The sequence below is a fragment of the Lampetra fluviatilis genome, chromosome 27, assembly GCF_964198595.1.
Source record: "Lampetra fluviatilis chromosome 27, kcLamFluv1.1, whole genome shotgun sequence".
In the NCBI taxonomy this organism is placed as follows: domain Eukaryota; kingdom Metazoa; phylum Chordata; class Hyperoartia; order Petromyzontiformes; family Petromyzontidae; genus Lampetra; species Lampetra fluviatilis.
The window spans coordinates 4,769,065-4,792,775 of NC_136301.1; the positions used below are offsets into that span (position 1 = coordinate 4,769,065).

The 23,711-nt window shown below is 52.3% G+C and overlaps 1 protein-coding gene across 7 annotated transcripts in view; it reads right to left on the minus strand.

Moving 5' to 3' along the window:
* Positions 1-23,711, minus strand: part of LOC144942322 (uncharacterized) — a 156,611-nt gene that overhangs the window by 123,773 nt on the left and 9,127 nt on the right. For 2 of the 7 annotated variants that reach the window (XM_078869117.1, XM_078869118.1), the window contains exon 2: positions 22,923-23,156. The exons of 3 other annotated variants lie outside the window; for them this stretch is intronic. The gene's annotated coding sequence lies outside the window, so the exon portion shown is untranslated. Of the gene's footprint in view, positions 1-3,659; positions 3,807-22,802; positions 22,892-22,922; positions 23,157-23,711 lie in introns of those variants that run through there. 2 more of the 7 variants (XM_078869116.1, XM_078869122.1) reach the window with 2 other exon arrangements.

Sequence of the window (23,711 nt, forward strand, 5' to 3'; positions counted from 1 at the left end):
AATCAACGACGCCGACTCATCCACCCGTTCCTTCGCCCGCCCGCCTTTGTCTCTCCCCCCCCCCGCCGTCACACAGACAAGGCACGCAACAGACGCGGGCACGCACGCAAGCATGCCTGAAACGAGGTTGAATTTGAGCGTGAGACGTATTATTATTATAATAATCCATCTCGTAACTGCGCTGAATCTCCGCAGCTGTTGAACGCTTGAAAGCTAGCCACAGAATCATTAGGCTCGGTTTACACCGTGGGCCCCCCCCCTCCCAGCCCCCACCCCCCCATTCTTCTAGGCTTCGGCATCTCAAGCCGAGGGGGTGGGGGGGGGGTCGAGGGGTGTGGGGGGGGTCAATTATTTTCCCTCCGTCGTGGCTAAGGGATGGGGGAGGGGGACCCAGGGGAGGGGTAGGTGACACGCGGCCCGCGTGGTAGAAACCGCCGAGAAGAAGCAGTTGGCACAACACAATCAAAGCGTGCGCCCCCTTAATCTGAGCAGGCGAGGGCCCAGCGAGATTCATTCTGACTTTTTCGTGACTGCAGGGATTCATATTCTTTGGTGCTTTCGGTAAAGTCACGTAAATAGAGAAATACAAATAAAATGAAAAATATTTTTTTCAAAAACACTAATGTAGAATGTAGCCTGGTTCTAAATCGGAGTGAGTGTACTGACAGTCTATAATGTAGACTGTAGCCTGGTTATTAATTTGGTGAGTGTACTGGCAAGTCTATAATGCAGACTAGCAATGGTGATTAAGCAGTCTACATTATAGATTGCCAGTACACTCGCCAAACTTAATAACCAGGATACAGTCTACATTATAGACTGCCAGTACACTCGCCAAACTTAATAACCAGGATACAGTCTACATTATAGACTGCCAGTACACTCACTCCGATTTAGAACCAGGCTACAGTCTACATTCGTGGGTTTTTTTTAATCTACGTGACTTTACCAAAGAACCAAAGAATAAGAGATTAATTCTCTCTCCTTTTATAATAAAATTAAAAAAAAATGCCAGCTACGGGCGTTCGCGCCGATGCTGCTGACGTGATTGCTGCTGCTGTTGCTGCTGATGCTGTTGCTGCTGATGCTGTTGCTGCTGATGCTGTTGCTGCTGATATTTCTGCTGTTGCTGCTGATGTTGCTGCTGCTCCACATCCTGCGTTCTGACCTCGTGCTCACGTCAGCCCGCCTCTCAAAACGCGGCGTCAACTTCTCTCTCCGAGCGTCAGGGTTACATTGAGGGCTACATTCAGGTGGCATCGGCCAATCAATGCGTTGTCTACACGTGGGATGAAACCGGAGCACACGGAAATGGAAACAAAACCACAACACACGCACGAGGGCGCAACGCTCTATCCCCGTGCAGATGGAACAGGTGGAGTCCACATTTTGTCGTGTCGCCCTCTTCTGGCGAGCCAGGGTATGGCACCACAAGTCCCACAGGGAGGAAAGGAGCTTCGCAACATCGGTGCGGTGAGCCACCAACCCCCGCTAATGCATCCACAGTGCTGGGTTACAGGCAGCCACCGTGCGTTGTGGCCACCACCGCTTGGCTTTAACCAAGATGCGAACACAGGTTCGCAGCGGTGCTGGCTCAGTGTAGCCCAGGCAACGTTATCATCGTCAGGAAATGAATCAGAATCCGGGTCTTTATGAATCCTGGAGAAATCCGATGAGCTATGAAGCTCTTTGTTTCAGAAGCGACCCTGGCTATCACAGATGATAGCCAGGGGTGGTTGGGGGGGTGGTTGGTGGGGTGGTTGGGGGATTGGGGGGGGGGTGGTTGGGGAGGGTGGTTGGGGGGGTGGTTGGGGGGGTGGTTGGTGGGGGGTGGTTGGGGGGGGTGGTTGGAGGGGGTGGTTGGGGGATTGGGGGGGGTGGTTGGGGGGGGTGGTTGGTGGGGTGGTTGGGGGGGGAGGTTGGGGGGGGGGGTGGTTGGGGGGTGGTTGGTGGGGGGAGGTTGGGGGGGAGGTTGGGGGGGAGGTTGGGGGTGGAGGTTGGGAGGGGTGGTTGGGGGGTGGAGGTTGTGGGGGTGGAGGTTGGGGGGGGATAGTGGTCAGTGACGGGATGTTTGGGCCATCACGTGACTCGTCTCGGCACGGGTTCAGCACGACCCTACCTCGGCAGACCGTTGGGGCGAGTGCACCACGCCCGGCCGCCTTTGTCTCCCGAGCGGCGACATTTACGCACCGCACCAGGTACTCATTTGAGGCTGAGTCGACCTAGTGGAGGCCCAGGACAGGTTCGGATAATCGTCACCAGTGTTGGCCACGAGCGGGAATCGAACTCGGGCCGCCGGGTTCGTAGCGCAGCGCGCTACCGCTCCCCAAAACGGACAAATAACACACACACACACAGACCACCATCGGATTATAAGACGCACCCCCAGAAACCTTGTGCCCGGTGTCAATCCACACATACACACACACGCGCGTGCGCGTACCGGATTATAAGACGCACCTCCAACTTTTACTTTAAAATACGAGGGGGGGGGGGGGGTTGATTGGTGGTGGCGGGCAGGGGAGGTGGTGAGTGCGTCTTATATTCCGGAGAAACGTGGCTATTGAAAGTGAATGGGGCCGATTGGACCAATTTGCACGTCTGGCGACAAACGTTTGTTTTACGTTGATTGCAAGACGACCCCACCTCTATGGGACAGGTTGCGACATTTCTGGCTCTCATCAGCACCCTGCGAGCGATCCGTGCTCGCCCGAACAAAGTGGGCTTCATTTGTTGCTTAAACCGGCTGCTATTGATGACAAAATATGATATTGGTTAAGTGCACCCCCCGCGATAAACGACAATGTTAAACAACAACAACAAACACGACGACAATCTTGAATCGCGTGCTCGCCACGCAACTGATGCAACATTACAGTCGAGCGAATTATTAAAAGACGTATTCGTAATGATCCGTTCCCCGATAAGTAGACATTACGCCGTTATACAAATGTAATAATAAGCGAGACTCGAATAAATCACAGTAGCAATGGTTAAAAAACCCTACAATACATTCAATCGATAACACCGCTATGACCAAAAACTAAATATAATGTGACGTTTCGGGCAACGGACCTTCTTCACGGCATGCAGACCATGAAAATTGCCTTTGCAAACATACACTTCATTTTAAGGCCCACCACGGCGTCACTACTGACAAGTGTGTGGAGTTTTGATGTGTGTCGATGTTGTTGTTGTTGTGTGTGTGTGTGGTTGCGCACCAACACCACCACCACCGGCAATACAACAACAACAAACAACAACTTTCCGATTTAAGCTTTCGTGACTGCAGGGATTCGTCTTCTTGGTTCTTTCGGTAAAGTCACGTAGAAGGGAAATAATAAAATTAAAAAAATTAAACATAATAAAATAATTATCACGACGTTCCGGCCACAACGCAAGCAGCCGTCCTCAGGTGAAGAACAGGTCTGTCGGAAAGACAGCGTCTGAATTCGGAATTCAGACGCTGTGAAACGTCGTGAGAATTATTTTATTATGTTTTATTTCTATTATTTTATTATTTCCCTTCTACGTGACTTTACCGAAAAAACCAACAACAACAACAGCAACAACAGCAACAACAACAACAGCAGCACAGCAATAGATAACGCGCCGAATAAAGCAAACGACGGCGCGATCATTGTGCTCGATCCGGTCACCTTTAACCTGGCTTCGACAGAGCGATTCGGCAGCTTGCAAGGTGTGTGGGGGGGGGTGCCGCCGTATCCGCTGTAAGCATCTGATGCAGCGAAGCAAATGCTCCGCCAGCCTCTTTGGCTTCGAACGCGACTCTCACGAATACACCCCCCCCCCGAACCGAACCCCCCATTCGCCTCCTTCATGTCCCAACCCATTCCCCCCCCCCACATCCACCCATCCACCCATCCACCCAACCCCTCTTAGCACCACCCCCTCCCCTCCCTCCATCAGCAACATCACAAAGGCGCGGAACAATAGATTCATTATGCCGCGCGGGACAATAGACAGATGCACGTGCGAGTCGAGCGGGCCCCATTAAAATAATACTGTGTGTGTGTGTGTCTGTGTGGCTGTGTGTGTGTGTCTGTGTGTGTGTGTCTGTGTGTGTGTGTCTGTGTGTGTGTGTCTGTGTGTGTGTCTGTGTGTGTGTCTGTAGTGTGTGTGTGTGTCCGTGTCTGTGTGTGTGTGTCTGTGTGTATCTGTGTGTGTGTGTGTCTGTGTGTGTGTCTGTGTGTGTGTATGTGTGTGTGTCTGTGTGTGTGTGTCTGTGTGTGTGTGTGTCTGTGTGTGTGTGTGTGGCTGTGTGTGTCTGTGTGTGTCTGTGTGTGTGCGTGTCCGTGTGTGTGTCTGTGTGTCTGTATCTGTGTGGCTGTGTGTGTCACTCTGACGGTGCACAGCCGTTACCAATCGCAGCAGACAAAGGTGCTCCCTCCCCGTTATAGCCTTCAATAGACTGTTCGGGCAAGTGCTGTTCGCGACTGGCACCTATGAAAGCCGACACGGCACAAGGCTGGGGAAGGAGAGATGAAGGGAGAGTGACCAGTCACCACGCACGGCCGCCTTTGCCTCCCCCCCCCCTCCCAGTGCTGACGGTTTACACACCGCACCTAGCGAATGACCCGAAGTGGTTCTGTATAATCGCCACTGTTTGTCGCTGGCTGTGAGCGAGAGTCCGAACTCGGGTCGGCCTTGGTGGGTACACAACGCAGCGCGCTCACCGCTAACGCTGCCGGCTCTCTCGTACCAAATCTCAGGCACGCACGCTGCCAAATGCTGCCAATGTTGCTGCTGCTGTTACCGAGTGTAGCGATGGCTATAAGCACACCGCACTTGAGGGGGGGGGGGGCGATTGCGATCTGCCGGGTAGGGCGGCAAGGGCGGGCGGCAGTTTGAAACGAAATGAGAACGCGTGTTAAATACATCAATATGAATGTTTTCTATTTTTTCTAGGGCTGAACGATTAATCGATTTCAAATCGAAATAGCGAATTGAAGCAATGCGATTAGAAAATCGCAAAGGCTGCGATTTTTCGCGATTTGAAAAGTCCTCTTACTTTCTTATTGGGATTGTTTAATTTTTTTATTATTGTAACTTTATTTCTTAAACTTAACAATTGTTCTATGTTTTATTGTTCTATTTCAATTAAAACATATTTTATAAATACATGTTGGAATCAATTCATATCTTTCAAGTTCTCATCCTTGCATTAGAGCAGTTCATATTTTGATGGTATCATGTGGTAATTGCTCCATCACATGTTTTAAATCTATTCCACAGTGAATATCGAACCGAAGCTTGACTTTAACAAATGTAATCGCAAATCAAATCGCAATTTCTGTCAGAAAAAAAAAATCGCTAAATTACATTTTTTCCCAAAATTGTTCGGCCTTAATACATCTTTTTTTATACACACGGCCGGACCACGTGGCAGTAGTGCAGTGAAGCGCGCCTTGTATTCATTCACTCGGCAATCACTACTCGTGCTGGTGGGGTGAAACGTGGGTAGCATCACCCCAGACCCCAGGCGCTGTGCCATCTTCTTGACGCGGCTACTCAACTCGACACAGCTACATCACGTGACCTCCTTTGCCAGTAGCAAAATACGAGAATAGGTTTAACCCATTTTTTCGTGCAACAAAACAGCTGTGTTAAGATGTTAAAGCACCAAACTGAAACCTTTTGCGAGGAATCATGTCTGCGTTAACCACAATGCTTGCGGTCGGAACGCAAACAAAAAACGTACTCTGACAATAAATGCATTGTCTTTGAAACTGATTGGTCCACACCAGAGACAGCTTTTCTTTGAGCCTGGTCTCAAACGGTGTTAGACCAGAGGACGCCTATTGAGACGAGGCTTAAAAGAAAGCTGTCTCTGGTGTTGACCAATCAGTTTCAAGGACAATGCATATATTATCAGAGTGTGTTTTTTGTTTGCATTCTTGTGGTTAATGCAGACATGATTCCTTGTAAAACGTTTCAGTTTGGTGTTTTAACATCTTAACACAGCTGTTTTGTTGCCAGAAAAAAAAGCGGAAAACCTATTCTCATAAACACAGCTCGTTCGCGAAGAAGGTGACTTTTCCGAAACGTCGCCTGTTTACATAACACACACACGCACGTGTATATATTTGTTTATCAAGGTACCGGCTAATGACGACTGAACATGTCGAGTTTTATTCCGGTTAAAGGTGTTCGCCAGAACGCCGCGTTGCCTAAAGTCAACACGCCGGCAAACGCGGGTTCGGACTCACCTTAAAAGAACACATTTATATGATGTGCGACGTTTCGGGCAACGACCCTTGTCATGGTCAAATCGTGCTTTTCTACACCACTGACTGCCAAACGCAGCGTCGGCAAAAAAAAAATCTGTCTTAACACCGCAACATTGGGAAAGGGTGCGTATACTGGATGTGGTGTGCCGGATGCCCACATATTCGGGATCGATGATCGACTGCAGTAGGCAGATATTCATATAGACACACGCACACACAACGCGTGTGTGTGTGTGTGCAGTGTGTGCGTGTGCGTGCTGTATGTGTGCGCGTGCTGTATGTGTGCGCGTGCTGTATGTGTGCGCGTGCTGTATGTGTGCGCGTGCTGTATGTGTGCGCGTGCTGTATGTGTGCGCGTGCTGTATGTGTGCGCGTGCTGTATGTGTGCGCGTGCTGTATGTGTGCGCGTGCTGTATGTGTGCGCGTGCTGTATGTGTGCGCGTGCTGTATGTGTGCGCGTGCTGTATGTGTGCGCGTGCTGTATGTGTGCGCGTGCTGTATGTGTGCGCGTGCTGTATGTGTGCGCGTGCTGTATGTTTGCGCGTGCTGTATGTGTGCGCGTGCTGTATGTGTGCGCGTGCTGTATGTGTGCGCGTGCTGTATGTGTGCGCGTGCTGTATGTGTGCGCGTGCTGTATGTGTGCGCGTGCTGTTTGTCTGTGGGGAGCGGCAGCGTCGCCGTTAGCTCACGACCCTTCGATCCCGGCGGCCCGACCTGATTGAGTACACGGTACGGGTGTGTAATCGTCGGCATACCGGGGAGACAAAGGCGGCCAGGAGTGGGTGTTGACCAGCCACGCCTTCGTAGGCGCCGCTCGCTAACAGCACTTGTCCGCAACAGTCTGCTTAAGGCTGTACGGGGGATCTTTGTCTTTTGCTTTGTATCCCCGTGATATTGGCAAGCTCGCTATCGAAATACGCCGACATGAAGTGGTGTTTGTTACTGCCCGCTCGGCGGCGAAACCTCGATTTACAAAAAAAGCCTACGAGACACAACGCGTGAATTAGTGCGCCATGATGCAGCTAATCATCACCACCGATCACCATCAGCCGTGGTCAATCCACTGCTGGATGAAGGGGCCCTTCTCACTCAAATTCCACCCCAGCGCCTCTGCGAGGCCAGCTGATTCAGTGGTTCCGTCTCCTCCGTGGGGGACGTGTCATCTATTGCCTTGGAGAACAAAATTAAAGCGTGGAAACTTTGGGAGCACTTCGTACAACGATTAAAACAAAACGTAAGCGCGCGCGCACACACGCACGCACAAAAGACAAAGATCCCCCGTATAGCCTGTAACGGACTGTTGGGGCAAGTGCTGTCAGCGAGCAGCGCTGATGAAAGGCCGGCACGGCACACGAAGGGGGGTGGGTGGCCAACAACCATGCCCGGCCGCCTTTGTCTCCCTCGCGCCGATGTTTTACACACCGCACCAGGTACGCATTTGAGGCTGAGTCGACCTAGGGGAGGGCCCAGAACCGGTTCAGATAACCGTCACACTGGCATTGGCCGTGAGCGGGAATCGAAGTCGGGTCGACGGGTTCGTAGCGCAGCGCTAACCGCAACACCGCCGCTCCCCACACATACACACACACAAAGACAAAGATCCCCCGTGTAGCCTGCCACAAGACTGTTGGGGCAAGTGCTGTTAGCGAGTAGCACCTATGAAGGCGGGCACGGCACACGAGGGGGTGGGTGGCCAGCCTCACTCTCGGCCGCCTTTGTCTCCCCAGTGGCGATGAGTCGGCCCCACACACACACTACCAAGCGTGGAGCGATGCATGCATCGGATTGACACCGGGAGGAGGGGAAAGACGCGGACAAGAGAAGACGCGCGCGCCCATCGGAGTGACAGGAATCACGGCGGAGTAACAAGCCGCAATGGTGGAGACTAGTCACGGAGCGACAGCCGCAAGGGATGTACGTGTGTGTACGTGTGTGTGTACGTGTGTGCACGTGTGTGTATGCACGTGTGTCCGTACGTGTGTATACGTGTGTGTACGTGTGTGTATGTACGTGTACGTGTGCGTGTACGTGTGTGTACGTACGTGTGTACGTGTGTGTGTACGTGTGTATGCACGTGTGTGTCCGTACGTGTGTTTATGTGTGTGTACGTGTGTGTGTACGTGTGTGTACGCGTGTATGTATGTACGTGTGTATGTACGTGTGTGTACGTGTGTGTATGCACGTGTGTCCGTACGTGTGTATACGTGTGTGTACGTGTGTGTATGTACGTGTACGTGTGTATGTACGTGTGTGTACGTGTGTGTGTACGTGTGTGTGTACGTGTGTATGCACGTGTGTGTCCGTACGTGTGTTTATGTGTGTGTACGTGTGTGTGTACGTGTGTGTACGTGTGTGAGTGTGTGTACGTGTGTGTATGTACGTGTGTGTACGTGTGCGTACGTGTGTGTACGTGTGTGTACGTACGTTGGGGAGTGGTCGCGTAGCGCTACAAATTCGGCGAACCCGGGTTCGATTCCCGCTCACGGCCAACGCCAGTGTGACGATTATCTGAACCGGGCCTGGGCATCCTCTAGGTCGACTCAGCATCAAATGAGTACCTGGTGCGGTGTGTAAAACATCGCCACTGGGGAGACAAAGGCGGTCGGGCGTGGTGCTGGCCACCCACTCCCCTCGTGTGCAGTCCCGGGCCTTCACAGGTGCTCGCTAACAGCACTTGCCCCAACAGTCTGTTCAGGCTATACGAGGGTTGGGGGACCGTTGCCTTTGTATGCTGAACTTCTTTCGCACCGTACTTGGCTAACCGGACGCGCCCGGAGGAAGGGCACTGGACTAAGGAACGCGTCCGAGAAGGGAAGGAGGTGGAGCGGAAAGGGAGGAGACGGAGCGACGAAACGAGATGGGTTTGCTATCGCCCTCGTAGGTGGCGGCGGGCGGCAGTGGGGAGGACACATTCATCCAGGAGTGGATCGACCATGGCTGCTGTTGATGATGTTATAGCGACTTACAGAAATAGGGGTGTGGGGGAGGGAGGGAGGGCAAGCCGGTGGTTCGAATGGCACCGCACTCGCGTTTGAGGAGGCGCGTGTGAATGTAACGCGTTGTGTTCATTAGAGAGAGAGAGAGAGAAATTACAAAACAGGAAAATATACACAACTGTATCTGTCTGTGATGAACGCTGCACTTTTCGTCGTTTCACGCAGGGGGCGCTGCAAACCTACGCGCCCCCTGCATGAACGACGGAGGTGCAGGGACAGACGTTCGATCACGTTGGAATCGATCTGCAGACGGCGGTCTTCTCGCACGGCCAGCAGCTCTGTGTCACCTTATCTCGATCCCGCAATCCCAAACGGGTGAAAGTCCGCATCGAACCGAACCCCCAGCAAGGCCATCTACTTAACGACGAGAGAAAATTCACACGAAATGTCCTCTTCAATGAAGTCTTCCAGATGTAAAATGATAGGAGCTTTAAATGAAGAAATAAAATTAGTTAAATCAAAACATAATACAATTCAAAGATGTTTAATTGTGAAAAAACTTCAGAACGGAACATCGGGTGCTTGCGTGAATGCGTCGTTCGTGCGCAATTTTTTTCGTGACTTTCCTGGCTGAAGGCCGTCAATGGTTGTGAATAATATCGGGATTGCGTGGAAACGCCCAAAACTCTTTGCCAATGTAGGACAAGTGACCTACAGAGAGTTCCAGAGCACACACACATCATACATACACACAACATACACACCCATCATACATACACACAACATACACAAACACACCATACATACACACTCACCATACATACACACCATACATACACACAGACCACAGATACACAGACATCATACATACACACACCATACATACACACACACACACCATACATTCACACACCATACATACACACACCATAATAGACACACATCATACATACACGCACACCATACACACACACACACACCATAATACACACACATCTTACACACACACACCAGACACACACACCATACATACACACACACTCACTCCACACACACCCCACACACCACAGACACATTCCACACACATACACACTACACACACTCCACGCACACCACACACACACTCCACACATACTACGCACACCACACACACTCCACACACATACTCCACACATACTACACACACTCCACGCACACCACACACACTCCACACACACTCCACACATACTACACACACTCCACGCACACCACACACACTCCAAACACACACTCCACACACACTACACACACTCCACGCACACCACACACACTCCACACACACACACACCACACATACTACACACACCACACACACTACACACACAGGTAAAACAGTCACACATCTTATTCGCCTGGTGTATAGCAAACCCAAACCAATGCTAAGGAGCCCCAAGTAGCTCAAGGGTGGGCAGGGTGGGCGGGGTGGGGGGGCGGGATGGGGGGGTGACCAGGGTGGGGCAGGGTGGGTAGGGTGGGGTGGGGCAGGGTGGGCGGGATGGGCAGGTGGGTAGGGTGGGGCAGGGTGATCAGGGTGGGTAGGGTGAGGCAGGGTGGGCAGGATGGGGCAGGGTAGGGCAGGGTGGGGTGGGCCAGGGTGGGGCATGGTGGGGCAGGGTGGGGTGGGGCCGGGTGGGGCAGGGTGGGGCATGGTGGGGCAGGGTGGGGTGGGGCAGAGTGGGGCAGGGTGGGGCAGGGTGGGGCATGGTGGTGCAGGGTGGGGCAGGGTGGGGTGGGGCAGGGTGGGGCAGGGTGGAGCAGGGTGGGGCAGGGTGGAGGCTCGCACTACTGGCGGATTTGGCTTTTTTGTTGTTGTTCCAAATTTATGTTGGCTGTGTCGGAGACGAAATGACAATCAACGATCGACGTCGCTGTCGTATCTTGGGGGGCTTGGTACACCCCCCCCAACAGTGCCGGATTATCCTAGTAGCACAAGTAGCTACATGTGTAGTAGCTACACGTGTAGTAGCTACACGTGTAGTAGCTGCATGTGTAGTAGCTGCACGTGTAGTAGCTACACGTGTAGTAGCTGCACGTGTAGTAGCTGCACGTGTAGTAGCTGCACGTGTAGTAGCTGCACGTGTAGTAGCTGCACGTGTAGTAGCTGCACGTGTAGTAGCTGCACGTGTAGTAGCTGCACGTGTAGTAGCTGCACGTGTAGTAGCTGCACGTGTAGTAGCTGCACGTGTAGTAGCTGCACGTGTAGTAGCTGCACGTGTAGTAGCTACACGTGTAGTAGCTACACGTGTAGTAGCTACATGTGTAGTAGCTACACGTGTAGTAGCTACACGTGTAGTAGCTGCACGTGTAGTAGCTGCACGTGTAGTAGCTGCACGTGTAGTATCTGCACGTGTAGTAGCTGCACGTGTAGTAGCTGCACGTGTAGTAGCTGCACGTGTAGTAGCTGCACGTGTAGTAGCTACACGTGTAGTAGCTGCACGTGTAGTAGCTGCACGTGTAGTAGCTACACGTGTAGTAGCTGCACGTGTAGTAGCTGCACGTGTAGTAGCTACGGGCCCCGCACTCTCAAGGACCCCGCGCTAAATGCTTTCAGGCTATCAATTCCAGTTCAGTGATTCTACACTTGCTCTATTACTATAGTATTACACCGCCTTCAACGTTTATGAACGACTGGGTGTTTAAGATTAGCGATTTGTCGTATTACCTGGCTGTATAGCCAAATAAAAAAATACAATTACTTTACTCTGCAAGTTAAAAATGTGTGTTTTAATATTTCTGTGTTTAAAAAAAATAAAAATTGAGGGCCCCTTTATAACAACATATGCTACAGGCCCAGCACCAGCTGAATCCGACACTTCCACCCAAGTCAACGTCGTCTCCTTCCATCAGCGGAGAGAGCAGCAGTCTCGAAGGGTGATTGGTGATCCAGCACTCGCTCGCTCACTCAACTGGCGGTCAGTCACCTCCGTATCACTCTTCTGCCGCTACTGCTACTACTGCCAGGGCGATACTCTGCACGTGAACTTCACTCGTTGATTACTCCCCTCCGCACCCCACCACCGTGTCGAGGAGGACTCGGGTCTCGACTAGACGCTGACGGTTGCGTCTCATCCACCACACTCTGTGTTCCACCACCACCACACTCTAGTCAACCACTATCACACTGTGGTCAACCACCACCACACTCTAGTCAACCACCACACTGAGAAGAACCACCACTACCACACCAATCAACACCACCACACTGTGTTCAACCACCATCACAATGTGTTCAACCACAACCACCACCACACTGTGTTCAACCACCACGCAGAACGTCACAACAACAAACGCACCCACCCGCCCATCACTCACTCACTCACCTACCCACTTACCCACTAATCCACTCACTCACCTACCCACTCACCCATCCACTCACTCACCTACCCACTCACCCACCCACCCATCCACTCACTCACTCAACTACCCACTCACCCACCCATCCACTCACTCACCTTCCCACTCACCCACCCATGCACTCACTCACTCACCTACCCACTCACCCACCCATCCACTCACTCACTCACTCACCTACCCACTCACCCACCCATGCACTCACTCACCTACCCACTCACCCACCCACCCATCCACTCACTCACTCACTCACCAACCCACTCACCCACCCATCCACTCACTCACCAACCCACTCACCCACCCATCAACTCACTCACCTACCCACTCACCCACCCATCCACTCACTCACTCACTCACCTACCCACTCACCCACCCATCCACTCACTCACTCACCTACCCACTCACCCACCCATCCACTCACTCACCTACCCACTCACCCACCCATCCACTCACTCACTCACCAACCCACTCACCCACCCATCCACTCACTCACCAACCCACTCACCCACCCATCCACTCACTCACCTACCCACTCACCCTCCCATCCACTCACTCACTCAACAACCCACTCACCCACCCATCCAATCACTCACCTTCCCACTAACCCACCCATCCACTCACTCACTCACCTACCCACTCACCCACCCATCCACTCACTCACTCACCTACCCACTCACCCACCCATGCACTCACTCACCTACCCACTCACCCACCCACCCATCCACTCACTCCCTCACCAACCCACTCACCCACCCATCCACTCACTCACCAACCCACTCACCCACCCATCCACTCACTCACCTACCCACTCACCCACCCATCCACTCACTCACTCACTCACCTACCCACTCACCCACCCATCCACTCACTCACTCACCTACCCACTCACCCACCCAACCACTCACTCACCTACCTACTCACCCACCCACCCATCCACTCACTCACTCACCAACCCACTCACCCACCCATCCACTCACTCACCAACCCACTCACCCACCCATCCACTCACTCACCTACCCACTCACCCACCCATCCACTCACTCACTCACCAACCCACTCACCCACCCATCCACTCACTCACCTACCCACTCACCCACCCATCCACTCACTCACCTACCCACTCACCCACCCATCCACTCACTCACCAACCCACTCACTCACCCATCCATCACTCACCTACCCACTCACCCACCCATCCACTCACTCACTCACCAACCCACTCACCCACCCATCCACTCACTCACCTACCCACTCACCCATCCATCCATCCACTCACTCACTCACCTACCCACTCACCCACCCATCCACTCACTCACTCACCTACCCACTCACCCACCCATCCACTCACTCACCTACCCACTCACCCATCCACTCACTCACTCACCGACCCACTCACCCACCCATCCACTCACTCACCTACCCACTCACCCACCCATCCACTCAACACCCTTGCCGCCTCTTCTTATCCCAAATCTCTCTCGACAACGACGGCATGGAGGAGCGTGTTACACCCCCGTCTATTGCAACTTCAACGAGTGTTGTTGGTTGCTGGCCGCTTGAAGTTTGTTTTAGGGGGGTGGGGGGCTTTGGTCGTCAAAAAAATAACTTCTCTGCTACCCATTCCCTCCGCAACCTCCCTCTCCCCAAACACCACCGAGCACCGAGCACCCCCCCCCCCTCATTCTGGCCACGTGCATGTTGTGATGATCATCACCACCACCACCACCACCCCCACTAAATACTAAATCCCGGTAATAGGTTTTTTCGGTTTTAACAAACGGAGTTGGGGGCAATTTTCACGGCTAAGTGTCAAATCGACGCGAATTTGCCATGACGTACCTCGTCCTTGCACACGCGTGCACACACACACACACTGGGGTGCGCACAAACACAAACAAAGACAAAGATCCCCCGTATAGCCTTAACAGACTGTAGGGGCAAGTGCTGTTCGCGAGTAGCACCTATGAAGGCCGGCACGGCACACGAGGGGGTGGGTGGCCAGCACCACGCCCGACCGCCTTTGTCTCCCCCAGTGGCGATGTTCACTACGCACCGCACTAGGTACTCATTTGAGGCTGAGCCGACCTAGGGGAGGCCCAGGAATCGGTTCAAATAATAAAATAATTGTCACCGGTGTTGGAATCGAACTGGGGCGCGCACAACCACAGCCCTGCATACGTACGCACACACACACACACATCAACCACCACAGATAATGTGTTGGCTTCATAATCTATTGTACCGTATTCTCCGGGCTGTATAAATGCGCTCGGGAAAGTAATACGCACTCTTGATGCAGCAGTCGTGCTGTGACGGTTCCACCTGAAGACGGAGGCTTGTGTTGCCTCCTAAACGTCGTGATTTTTATTTTATTTTTTATTTTACTTTTATTAATATTAATTTTAATTTTTTACCTACGTGACTTTACCGAAAAAAAAACCTAAGAATATGAATCCTTGCAGTCACGAAAGCTTCAAATCTAGAATTAAGACGCACTCCCCCACTCCACTAGTCCCCTCCAAAACAACTTGTGCCCGGTGTCATTACGGTAAAGTCATAACTCCGAATTCTGTATTCATCCTGGAGGAATCCGATGAGCTATGAAGCTCTTGTTTTCACACATAGTGGGGCAGGTGATCAGTCAAGTTAGGGGCCATCCACTCAGTACGTACGCATGGAGGGAGGAGGGGGGGGGTTAACCCAAATGCGTTCGCCTGCGTATGGAGGGTCTACTGACAATGTGCGTACGGGGGTGGGGGGGGGGGGGTGAAGCCTCGATAATAATTCGTCTACATTGGCCTTCGAATGAGTTAGATAGTCCGGCGGTGGACTATCTGTTTGCTGAAACACGTTAATATTTCGATTTAAAGCTTTCGTGACTGCAGGGATTCATCTTCTTGGTTCTTTCGGTAAAGTCACGTAGAAGGGAAATAATAAAGTAATACAAATAAAACGTACTAAAATACAATTGTGAGAATTGTATGGTGAGAATTGTAATTTATTATGTTTTATTTTTATTATTTTATTCTTTCCCTTCTCCGTGACTTTACCGAAAGAACCAAGAACACGTTAATATTATTAATCCTTGATCGTTTCTGCGTGGATTAAATATCGGTCGTTCTATAGGATTCGTGGGGTGGGGGGGGTGTAAAAAGTCCGCGTGAGTACAGGGAGGGGGGGAGGGGTCAAGTTTTGACAGATGTTTGCGTACCTACTCAATGGATGGCCTCTTACTAAGTCGCACAAACCGAGGTCACAATCCGGAGAATACCGCGATAATTGACAGACCCTTTTGGTTTTCTTCATCATCTCACTGCCGGACGAGGGCTTCAACTCGCTCACGCCGTGTCGCTCATGGGCGTTGGTTAGCCATACTTCGCCATGCTGGTCATTGCAAATTGACGATATGTGTGTGGGGGGGGGGGGCTCAGAATCGTTTCGGATGTAACTCGTCCCTGATGTTGGCCGTGGGCGAGAGTCGGATTCGTAGCGCAGTGTCCGGACCGCCGCACGTAGCTATCTACGTGTAGCCTGAACAGACTGTTGGGGCAAATGCTGTTAGCGAGCACCTATTAAGGCCCGGGACTGCACACGATCTGGGCGGGAGTGGAGGGGGGGGGGCAGCACTACGCCCGGCCGCCTTTGTATGACCAGTGTTGGTGTCTAAACACAACCAGTGGGTGCTCACTTTTTAAGGCTGAGTCGACCTAGGAGAGGGACAAGGGACCGGTCAAGATATTTAATTCGTCCACCGATATCGCCGCCGTGAGCGGTAAGCGAACTCTGGTCGCCGGATTCGTAGCGCGTCGCGCTAACCACTGTGCCACCGCTCCCCAACACGTACAAAGAGAGCATTAACAGACTGTTTCGGCAAATGTTATTTGGGAGCGCCTATCAAGGCCAGCACGCTACTACACGACGGTGGTGGGTGGCCAGCATCACAACCGACCGCCTTTGTCTCCCCCAGAGGGGGTGTTTACACTCCGCAACAGGTAGTGTGCTCATTTGAGGCTGAGTCGACCTAGTGGAGGCCCAGGGCCGGTTCAGATAATCGTCACCGTTGGTGTTGGCCGCGAGCGGGAATCGAACTCGGGTCGCCGGATTCGCAGCGCGGTGCGCTCCCCACCACGTACACACACAAAGACAAAGATCCCCCGTATAGCCTTGACGGACTCTTGGGGCAAGTGCTGTTAGCGAGCACACAAACACACGTACACACACGTACACACACCGCACGCAAATACACCGAGACTTTAATATAGACTCCCGAGGGAACAATTTTAAAATAACCGAACTCTGTTTAAACAAGTCCATCAATAACACACACGGTCCCTCCAGCCGCGTGAAACTCCGCACAACTCCGTTCTAAAGTGCTATTCGCATATCACCACCACCACTACCATCATCATCATCAGCCATGGTCAATCCACTGCTGAATGATGACCTCCCGCAAGACGGTGCCGCACTTTCCCAACAACAATCGATCCACCCAGCTGCGCCTTCTTCCCCCGAGATGATTTCATCGCTCCATCTCCTCCCTAGACGTGTATGCACCATAGCCTGATTCCGTATCCTCCGGAATAAACAGACATCCTCCGTAAAGTAAAACGCACCCACCCCCCTAAACAAACCTGCTCACACTTTCTCTCTCTCTCACACACAAGAGAGACAAAGACGGGACAAAGACCTCCCCCCCGTATAGCCTTAACAGACTGTTTGGGGCAAGTGCTGTTAGCGAGTGGCACCTATGATGGCCGGCACGGGAACACGAGGGGGCTGGTGGTGTGGTGGCCAGCACCACGCCCGGCCGCCTTTGTCTCCCCCAGCCGCGATGTTTTTACGCACCGCAACAGGTACGCATTTGAGGCCGAGTCGCCCTAGGGGAGGGCCCAGGACCGGTTCAGATAATCGTCACCGTCGGTGTTGGCCGCGAGCGGGAATAGAACTCGGGACGCCGGGTTCGTAGCGCAGCGTAGCGCTAAGCGCTGCACCACCTCTCCAACCACAACATTTCTCACGCACACACACCGATCTGATTACAAGACGCACCCCCAACTTCTGCTTTAAAATGATCGGAGAAAGTGCGTCTTATAATCGGGAGAATGCCGTATATGTGGGGGTGTAACGTGCACGGCATGGTTATCACGGTTGGCCACGTACGGTGCGAAAGAAGTTCAACGCACAGTTACACACACACACGTCCCGAAGCTATCTACCTATCAGAGGGGAGCGGTGGCGCAGTGGTTAGCGACCGGCGCGGTGAAGCATGGCCAACGACGCAACGACGCACGGCTTCGACAGCGGAGCGAGCGAGTGCTTTTAAATCCAGCAAACCGGTGTCAATTCCGCTCACGCTCTAGAGGGGGGGGGGGGGGCGGAGGTAGAACGGTAAATCGTTTTTTTGGTTCGTTTGTTTTTCAATCGGTCGGTCGATCGATCGAGTCGGCGTTCACGAAAGTATTTTGATTTTGGGCACAAAAACATCGCGGCTGTAGTCTCCCAACTCACCCACCCACCCACCACCCACCCATCATCACCACCCCGCGCTCACCTCCAATTAGCACGGTTGTCTACGTACGGTGCGAAACAAGTTGAACACACACACAGCTTACGCGTCAGATGTCACCCCGAGGCCTGCACAACGCTCCTGGATAAACTCGTGCCACGTTATTCTGAGCTGATCAAATTTGTGTCCAACTAACAATAACTAACAATAAGAATTGGTTTTTTTTTACCAGGTGAGGCTCACTGAGCTATTTAGCTCTTTTTCAGAAGCAACCTGGCGATTATAAATGATAGCTCAACGAAAGTGGCTTATCACGTGGACATTTATAGCAGCCAACAACTCTAAACGCGCGTTGTTGATTCTAAATGTGGAGGGAAAAACCGGAAGGCCAGGAGATAAATCAACGCGACCACGGGGAGAGAGACACGCACACTCCAATTATACAGCAGCAGGCGTTAGGCTCGAGATCGAACCCACGACTTCCTGTGTCCCAAGCGATGCAGATAACATCTCCTAGCCAAGACCCTTCACCACCCGACGCGGCCAAACGAATTAAATCGTCACGTGGCGTTCGAGCGGTCCAACCCACTGTCGCTTGAGCTGAAAGAGCCCATTTCTCCCGGAGCCCAAAGTCATGTTCATGAATCCAGTGATTCAACCTTCGCGCTAAACGTTTACGAATATGTTAACCCGCCCCCTCCCCCGGTCGTTAGTGAACCAAGTAGCAAGCCTCTCGTTACGTTAAAGCCGACAGCAAGCGAGCCGAGGCACTGGCGGAGCCAGTGGGGGTTGGGGGGGGTGGCACGTGCCCTCCCCCCCCAATGATCTGATCATTGGGGTTTATTAGTAATAAATCGACATTTTGCGACCCCCACTGCCACTGTGTAGCATATTATTACGTGCCAGGGACTTTATGAGATGATAGGACAATAGTCTGAGTCCATAATTGGCAATAAGTAACGGCAAAGCAGTTATAAGTGACTCAGAATTGTGCGCAGTTGCGTAAACAGTCCACACGACTTCCCTGAAGACATTCACCTTCAGCGAGCGCGATGCCAATCACACAACGCGCTCGAATCCGACCCTCGATCGATGTCTGCGCCATCGCCGCACACGCGTCGAATAAAAAGCAAGAGACAAGTCCTGACTTACTAACAACTCCTTACTCACTAACAACTCCTCTATCGTTTTTATTTACTGGAGGGGTTGCCCCCCCCCACTACCTGAAAATCCTGGCTCCACCATTGACTGCCGAGGCCGCTGATTAAAAAAAATCGGGGAACGTTCGTGCAAATCTGCAGACAGGTGTTTGTAACGTCGTGTTTCCGTGCCACGACTAAAACACAGTATTTGGATAGTCGACCCGTCTGGCCTATGTGTGTGTGTGTGCATCGCCGTGCGGAACCAACCGTGCTAATCGGAGGGTCCGTGCTGCGAGGAAGGGCGATTGCCCGAAACGTTGCCTAGATGATATGTGTGTGTTAAGGCCAACACCACCACCACCGCCACCACCACCGCGTTATTGACGAATGAGTTTAGTTTGTTATCTGCGTCTTAACCATACACGGTGTGCCGACTGCTGCAAGTGTACGCCTTCAGCTTCTTGCGTACGTAGCCAATCGGAGGCGCGGGGGAAGGACAACCAACCTCAACGCTAAAAATCTGTTCCCAAGAAATGAGCATTTCAATCGAGATGATTTAAAAGCGCATAGCACGCAGCGGCTTCCTAACATCGGAAGGGAAGAGCGTTCCAGACGGCCGCAGAAGCGCATCCGAAAGCGCCGCGCGATGCGGTGACCGCCGTTTTTGCCCGATGGTTGACCAAAAAAATCCGCTGCTGTTACGAGGATGACACGGAGTTCGCGCGATGGTTTACGTTCCTTGACGAGATCAGCGAAGCTATTGTGGTTCATTTGTGGCGAGCGCCTTGCGTGTATAATGGTATTCGTCCGAAAACCAGAAGACAACAGACCGGCAGAACTCCGTTCTGTGCCTCCACATAATAATAAATAAATTATATATATTCTAGTCCATCATCATATTGCATTTGTAGACCTACACGGCGTTACCAAGCAGCATTTGTTTTCAGCGAAAGAGAGAGAGAAAAAATTAACCCGTAAAAACAAAGTTTTTCACTCTAAATCCTTTATATGCGTGGCGGCTAGAGTCCTCTCGTCCTCTGGCTTGAGATGGCTGCCACCTATGGGTCAGATGATTGTCTGCCAGCATTAAGCAATTGGTAATTAAATATTTTAAAAAAATTCCCTAAACAGTGTAAAATGTTTTCACGAAAATTAATTGTTACGCACAACGAGTCTGTGTGCAAAATGTCAGCTCGATTGGATCACGGGAAGTGGGTTTAAAAACGACCGAAAGATTTGCACGGTCGTAAGCAAGCAAGCAAGCACGCAAGCACGCAAGCAAGCAAGCAAGCGAACTTAATATAAAGGATTTAAAAATGCAATTACAATCTGCACCTGCGTCGACATTAGCGGGTCTCATCAGCAGTTTCGCCCAAGAAAATGTTGCTAGAGGCGGCATTGGCAAGAGCGCCCCCCTCCTAGACGGCGATGCGACCTCGACCGACAACGACGCCGTCTTATCAACGGCAATCGTGGTATGTGTGTAAATAATAACACGAAAAACAGCGGCCCCATCTCAATTGTAATCGTTCAAAATGCTGCTGCTGCTGCGTTGGCAGCGGTGCAGAAGCGACAATAATCAACAACAACAAACAACCACTCAACGCACGCGTCAATAGCAACACTTGAATGTGTGTGTGTGTGGGAGGGCCTTTTAAAGAGAACGCATTCCATATAACAGTCGACGTTTCGGGCAATGGCCCTTCTTCGCAGCACTTAAATAGACGTAGTCGAGCATGAATAACGGTGTTGTCCCGAGGCGGCGGCCGCAGTTGTTGTTGTTGAAGCCAAGCAAGCGAGCAGCCTCGTTAACCACACACTGTCGGTTCAGCCAGACGTTATTGGCAAGAGCACTCCGTATAAACTATGAGCCCCACCACCCCTCCCACGGCCGTTCGATGCAGCAGCAGCAGCAACAACAACAACAACAAACAGCAATACCATCACAAAAATGCGATCACCTTCATCATCGGTGGACCGAGTAATTCGCCTGCGGTGGAGTGTGACGGTGAAGCTCATGGAAAGCGGAGATTACTACCCCCCCCCCCCAAAAGACAAAGGTCCCCCATGTAGCCTTAACAGACTGTTGGGGCAAGTGCTGTTAGCGAGTAGCACCAATAAAGGCCGGCAAGGCACACGAGGGGGTGGGTGGCCAGCACCACGTCGCGTCCAATTCAACGTGATATTAAAATATACAGACGCACGCTTTTTTTTTGTTTACTTCAAAAGCCACTTGTGGCATCGTTTGGCGAACGTGTTGAGCAACGTCGTTGATTGTGCGTTGCCCTCCAATGCCGACTCAGCAGCGTCACCGGGTCATTTGTTATAATTGAATAATTCCCAAGTGCGAGCCGATTGATGGCATTAACCCTTTAGTCGCGTGGGCACCACTACCGCATTATAAGACGCACCCGAACTTCTTAATTCAAATACCACGTGGGCCTGGAAGGAAGGTGGGGTATAGGGACGAAAGTGCGCCTTATAATCCGGAGAATACGCTGCAAACATAATCTCAACACAGCCCCGCAGAAAACCTTTAACACCTGTTGTAAACGATACCCGGGCACGTTTTTAGCAGCTGTGGGTAGTCCAGTAAACACACACACCACACCACACACTGTTGTACTCTACTTCAATGCTACTACGCCTATGCTGTTCTTACACCCGAACACAACCCCCCACCCACCCACCCACCAATCTCCTCCAACACCGACCTGCACTGACCAGCGCGGTGAAGAATGGTCAAAGTACCCTCCATGGATATACAAAAGGGCTCTCTACTACTCATACACAAATGACAAAGATCCACCCCCTCCCCCTGGATAGCCTTCACAGACTGTGTGGGGCAAGAACGAGTAGCACCTGTGAAGACCGGCACGGCACACGGAGGGGTGGGGTGGCCAGCAACAACGCCCGGCCGCCTTTGTCTCCCCAGTGGCGATGGTTTACGCATCGCACCAACGGACTCATTTAAGGCTGAGTCGACCTAGGGGGAGGCCCAGAACCGGTTCAATTACGCAACCGCCACTGGTATTGGCCCTGAGCGAGAATCGAACTCGGGACGCCGCGTTCGAAGCGCAGTGCCCTAACCGCTGCGCCACCGCTCCCTACTCACACTACATAAGCACGCGCTCACACGCATACAGTATACACATAGACTGTTGGCCGGTCTCAATCGATACAGGAATCTGGTCAACAACAACCATCACTCGCCACTCAGTGGCGGTGATGTCCCCGCGGCGCTTGTGCCAGGCTAGGTGCACGTTAAGGCCACGTGAAGTGTCGAATGCCCGCTGACATGAGGTCACGGGACAGACCCAGGTGGCACGGGTTGACTGTTTAAACGAATGTGGTCTCACATACGCGTACGCACCGGATTATAAGACGCACGACTCCAAATTTGCGTCTTATATTCCCGGAGAACGCGGATGCAATATTACATCTCTCCATGTAAACATCTCTCTGCGTATTCATACATCTCTCTCTCGACATCACAGACTCGTGCTCACGAAACACTTCGCAAACATCAAACAGCGACGCGGGCAGATGAACGATTGCAAATGAAAGTTCGCGTTACCTGGCGCGTCACGTGGCCCTGGTCCCGTCGTACAAGCCGAGCGCTCTCTTCTCGACAACTTTCCCTTGCTCAGCTGCCCGACCTCCTGTTAGTCTGAGTGCGTGGGGGTCCCCTACGTACGCGTGTCCCCCGAGTTTGCGTCCGCGCGTGTCGCGTGGCCCACGTTGAGAAGAGGAGCGCGCCCCTCTCTGTCGATGTGCGCGCTCGCGCGTGTTGAGTCTGCCGCGTTTCACCCGCAGCGGAGCGACTCTCCCAACGTCCCCGGACTCTCCGCGTCTGAGTTCGACAGCGACTCTCTATCTCTCTCTCTCTTGTCCCTCTGCGTCCGTGAGAGTCTCCGCGCGAAGGCTGCGTCTGTGTAAGAGAGTGCGTGTCTGTGTAAGGGAGCGTGCGTGTCTGTGTAAGGGTGCGTGCGTGTCTGTGTAAGGGCGCGTGTCTGTGTAAGGGTGCGTGCGTGTCTGTGTAAGGGCGCGTGTCTGTGTAAGGGTGCGTGCGTGTCTGTGTAAGGGTGCGTGCGTGTCTGTGTAAGGGCGCGTGTCTGTGTAAGGGTGCGTGCGTGTCTGTGTAAGGGTGCGTGTCTGTGTAAGAGTGCGTGTGCGTGTCTGTGTAAGGGTACGCGTGAGTGTCTGTGTAATGGTGCGTGCGTGTCTATGTAAGAGCGCGTGCGTGTCTATGTAAGAGTGCGCGTATCTGTGTAAGAGTGAGCGTGTCTATGTAAGAGTGCGTGCGTGTCTATGTAAGAGTGAGCGTGTCTATGTAAGAGTGCGTGCGTGTCTGTGTAAGAGTGCGTGCGTGTCTATGTAAGAGTGCGTGCGTGTCTGTGTAAGGGTGCGCGTGCGTGTCTGTGTAAGAGTGCGTGCGTGTCTATGTAAGAGCGTGCGTGTCTGTGTAAGAGCGCGTGCGTGTCTA